General features: G+C 48.8%; 1 long non-coding RNA gene across 1 annotated transcript in view; it reads left to right on the top strand.

Annotated features, from left to right (window-relative positions):
• Positions 1–4,549, top strand: part of LOC112548911 — a 16,600-nt gene extending 12,051 nt beyond the window's left edge. Inside the window, exon 3 of the long non-coding RNA XR_003092407.1 lies at positions 3,900–4,549. This is a non-coding gene — a long non-coding RNA (uncharacterized LOC112548911). The remainder of the gene's footprint in view (positions 1–3,899) is intronic.
• The last annotated feature ends 660 nt before the right edge of the window (positions 4,550–5,209 follow it).

Genomic DNA, 5,209 nt, shown 5'->3' with positions numbered 1-5,209 from the left:
GTGTTATGTTGGAGTTTCTTTCTAATATCTTCGCTTGCCTGACTTATAAATACAAGTCTTAACACAGGCAAAGTGGCAGGTGACTCGGGGTCCATGTTTCCATGTTGGCACATAGTTTTACAGAGTCTTTCAAAGTAGTCTGAAGGGTGTTCTTCTGGACCCTGAACAACACCTGTCACCTTGGACCAATTTGCAGTTTTATCTCCTGCCTTTTTTAGTCCTTCTAAGATACTTTCCTTTAGCATTCGTATTGCATTTTTCCCTTCTTCCTTGTTGTAATTCCAATTTGGTACTTGCCTAGGTACACCATTAGGCAAGGGGTGGTTTTGATGCTGTTGATCAGCTAGAAATTGGTCAGCATGGCGCAGTACTTGGGTTTTCTCGTCTGAGGTTAAGAGGCTTTCGAGAAGTTGCATGTTGTCTGACCACGAGGGATGATGGGTCATGAAGATAGTTTTAAAACGCCTTAGGACTATTTCTGGATCGTCTCTAAGTCTGGGAGTATTTCCTTGCCAATTTAAGAGGTCAGTGGTGGTGAACGGAGTATGTGTCCAGTGACTGATAACTTGGCCATTATCACCAGGTACTGGGTACTCTCTTAGGGGAGCCAGAAGGCTAGGGTTAGGTACTCGTTGTCGGGTACGATTAGCTATGGGAGTTAAATCAGTGTTCGGGGAGGTTGAGTCCAGAGAGGGATGCCTTGATCCCTCTACAGGCTCAGGACTTGGGCGGTCGCCAGGAGGCGGTCAGGGTGGCGCCTCCCCATGATTTCCCGAGTCCCCTGCCAGCGCAGGAATGAACAGATCAGGTGGGATTAACGGTGGGGCAGGGCTGGGAGGTCGGGACATAGGCCTATAGTCATCTTCTGAATAAGAGGGCGGAGCAGAGGGTTTGGAACATTGTAGAGGAGCTAAAAGCGGGGAGGTAATAAGGGACATTTGTTTAGATCGTTTGGTAGCAGCATTGTCCCACAGAAACCAATAGTCCATTTGACCGGGCCGGAGGTTCTCCAAGTTTTTTCTGGGGCAGGGCTGGGAGGTCGGGACATAGGCCTATAGTCATCTTCTGAATAAGAGGGCGGAGCAGAGGGTTTGGAACATTGTAGAGGAGCTAAAAGCGGGGAGGTAATAAGGGACATTTGTTTAGATCGTTTGGTAGCAGCATTGTCCCACAGAAACCAATAGTCCATTTGACCGGGCCGGAGGTTCTCCAAGTTTTTTCGCAAGGCAGTTAAACGAGTCGGGTCAAATGATCCGTTTTCTGGCCATTGTCTTCCCGAATCCAGCTGGGACGTATACAATGTCCAGTTAGTTAAACAAAGTTTTGCCATATGGGTCTTGGATAACCCTGCCCGACCCTCCAGATGTGTCCAATTTTTAATCATATAATCAAGGGGAGAATCAGGAATAACCTTTCCTTGACCGGAACCCATGTTAATATTCAGTTATAAGCAGTCTTATTTCCTGAATTCTATCTGCCTAAAGACTGTCTCGTATACGTACAACAGCTGGTATTCTTGGACCCTACTGGCTTTCTCCGTGAGGAGGGGCGTCTTGAGTCTGAGACCCTAGTCGCTGGCCGTTATGACAGTACTTCTACCTCATATCCGTGTCTTTCGCCTTTCAGCCAGGCTGCCACTCTATCAGCTTTTAAGAAGCAGACGGATACCCTTAGACTGCTACAAAAATCCTCTAGAGGAATAACCAGAAAACCAGAAATATACTGACCTGAGGTACATCCCGGTACCGTTCCTTTACCCGATTTGAGGATCCCACCTTATTGGTCCCAAGGGGACCATCCACCTCCCGAGACTGACCCAAATAGGTGAACTCACCTGGTGCGCGCTGGGGTGTCGAGGGGTGGAGGTCTCCAAAGGCTCCAAGCTAGATGGGTCCCACCTGGGTCGCTAAATTGTTGTGGGAGAAAACTCCCTGAAGTTCGTTGTCTAGCCGCAAAGGAACCAGGCAACACGGGTAAAGGCTTCCTGCAGTTTATTTGCTCCAGCAAAGACCATAAGCCAACAAGGAGGCAAAATGGCCCCAACTAAAAGGCGGGGCGTTCTTTTATACTCTTTACAAAAAGGCAAGGCATCAGCGGTAAACAACATTTCCATATAAGGTAACACCAAACCCACATCTGCACATTTTCCACTAAACCTGGTACTTTTCCACAAGCGGGGGTTACAAAAGTAGGTCAGCAAAAACTGCAATGCAATAAGCTATCCTTGAACTCTTGAACCTTTGAACTCCCTGAGTACATGACTGCTCCACTTTAGGGTGATGGCTTCCTTGCCCATCACAGGGAGATGCTTAATGATCTGGGAGCTCTGAATGTGCTTGTTTGCCTTTCTCTGAGGTGTCAGCCTTTGGAAGTGTTTGTCTGGCACATGCTCATGCTCCTTAGGTGCCAGAAAACCCCACGGTTTCCAGCTGGAGGGCCTTGCTCTTCCTCTCAGGGTCAGACCAATCATTACACCTGAGGTCAAGCAGGGGCTCTCTCCCCAGGTCTGACTGCCCTGGTGCAGGGGCCGTTCCAGGGATCCTGAGTGTCTGTGGAACAGCTGCTTGGCTGTGACAGCAGGGGTAGGGCAGTGACAGGGCTCTTGTCTCTCCTCCTTCCACCTCTGGCACATTGCATAGCAGGGGTGACACGTAGTGGGTGCACACGGATGCATGTGCACCCCCTGAGCATGGTGCTGCACCCCCTACAAAAAGGCACTACTGACACTGTTGGTGGCACCTGCAGGTGGTCACCACTCACCACCCTACTGCCAACACTGCCAGCGGCCTCTGCGGATGGTTCATGATACCCACTGCCCACTGCCAACGTTGCCAGCAGCAGCTGCAGGTGGTCACCAACCCTCAGTCCCCAACAGTGCCAGCAGTGTCTGCAGGAGCTCGCCCGCTTACTGCTGCCACACTCCCGCTGCCGCCACCACGCTCCTGCCGCTGCTGTGCTCCCCCAGCTGCCGGGGGCATGTGCTGTTCACGTTGCATAGCATCCTTTGTGCCACAGATGCTGTCCTTTGTCATCATGTGTCAGGGTTTGCCATGTGATGCTGCCAATTCCTTTGGCTAGCGTGGCTATCCCGATGGGCTGTTTTGGAAGGATGGGGTGGGAGAACAGGTGGGATTGTTGCCTTGTATGTCAGAAACATGCACTTGTTCCCTGGTTCAGGAGGAAGAAGACAGCAAAACAGAATGCATTTGGGTGAAGATGAAAGGTGAATGATGCAGCCCAGATATAATGGGGGTGGGGCATTTATTATAGGCCACCGAATCAGAAAGAGGAGCTGGATGAGGCAGTCTTCAAGGAGGAGACACCTATCCAAAAGTTATGGGGTGGTACTGATGGGAGACTTCCAGTTTGTGAACATCTGCTGGAAGAACAGTGCAGCCAAACGTAAAATATTGAACCGGTACTTAACTTGTATGCAGGCCAACCTCCTGGTCCAGAAGGCTGAGGGTACAACTAGGGGATCCTCTATCTTGGATCTTGTCCTGGCCAATAGGGAGGTCCAATAGGGAAATACTTTTTTATTGCCAGCTTAAGCAAAGTGTACAGATGTTATAAGTATCTCTTTTATTGTATTTTCATTGTATGGTCTTTGCCTTTATTTTATTTTTTAAGCAATATTTACAGCTGCAGTCGCCACCCTAGACACCACAAGCTTGGCTGTTTTTTATTTCCCAAGGCTGGTTTCTTCTTGTTTTCCTTTTACTGGGACTTTCTGACCCAACTTTTGTTTTTTTACTATCTTTTTGTTCTGCTAAATTTCCAGGTCTAAGTGCAAAACTGCACAGCAGCTATCTGAGCCAATCTAGGGTTCATCCAGAGGATTCTGGGAGTATGCTACTCATGTCAAATAGCTATAATAAGCCTGTATTTTTCTTCTACAGAGTCCTGTGTCCAGCTTTGGGCCCCATACTTCAAGAACAGATTGGAAAGAGTCCAGTGGAGAGCATCACAAATGATCAGAAGCCTGGGAAGTATGACTTTGATTAAGGAAAGGCTCAAAGAACTAGGGTCATTTTGTCTGGAGAAGAGAAGACTGAGGAGATTTTTGGTAGCATCCTCAACTTCCTGAAAGGTGATTATGGAGAGGATGGAGATGGGCTTTTCCCTGTGGCTGGACAGGACAGGACTAAGAAACAGCCTCAAGCTTCAACAGGGGAAATTTATGTCGGAGATGAGGAGGGTCTTTCTGACTATGAGGCTGGTCATGCACCAGCACAGGCTGCCTGGAGAAGTTGTAGAGTCTCCATCCCTGGAAGTGTCACAAGGAGGCTGGCCAACCCCTTGGTTGGGATGGCTTTCATCAGGGAGGACTTTGTCTTGAGCAGGGGGCTGGACAAGATGACTTGCGAGGTCCATTCATAATGCTGAGTTGAAGGGTTTAGGGAATGCACTGATATAACTAACGGTGCATTATCTTCTGATTGGATTGTGTATGTATGAAGATACACAAACTGGAGGGAGACTGGATTTGTGTAACCTTGCAGCTGCCTTTTGGCCACTCCCATCACCTGGCTGCAAGGGAATAAAGCTAATCTGGTTTTACTCATGGTGTCTGTTAGCCCAAACTTAGTCCAATCATGGCAACCTTGGTGTAGGAGCTGGCAGCTGATGTAGGATGCCTGTCCCCGGGCGGGGGGGGGTGTGCATGCGCACATGTGCCTGGGGTTTATTTCTGCCTGCCTCTGTGTATGTCTGTGTGTGTTTGTCTAGTTTATGCTTGTGTGTGTATGTGTGCATGTGTGTGTGTGTTCTCATGTGTGTGCGTGTGCATGTGTTTGTGTCTGGTTGATGCCTGCCTGAATATATATGTGTGTGTATGCCTGGTTTATGCCTCTATGCCTGTATGTTTGTGTGCGGTTCATGAATGCCTGTGAATGTGCATGCATGTATGCACATGTGCGCCTAGTTTATGTCCACCTGAGTGTGTGCATACCTGGTTTTTGCCTCTGTGTGTGGGAGTGTGAGAGTCTGTGACCCAGATGCCTGGGGGTGGGGGGGTATACACGTGCATAAGCACCCTGGGTTTATTTCTGCCTGCCTCTGTGTGTATAAGTGTGCATATGTGTGTGTTTGTGTCTACTTTATACTGTGATGTGTGTGTAGATGTGTATGTGAGTGAGTGAGTGAGTGAGTGAGTACTTACTTAATGCCTGCCTGAGTATGTGTGCGCCTGGTTTATGCCTGTATGGTG

The sequence above is a fragment of the Alligator sinensis genome, unplaced genomic scaffold, assembly GCF_000455745.1.
Source record: "Alligator sinensis unplaced genomic scaffold, ASM45574v1 scaffold2172_1, whole genome shotgun sequence".
NCBI lineage: Eukaryota > Metazoa > Chordata > Crocodylia > Alligatoridae > Alligator > Alligator sinensis.
The sequence above is the reverse complement of the archived record's forward strand: the minus strand, read 5'-3'. Positions and strand labels throughout refer to the sequence as shown.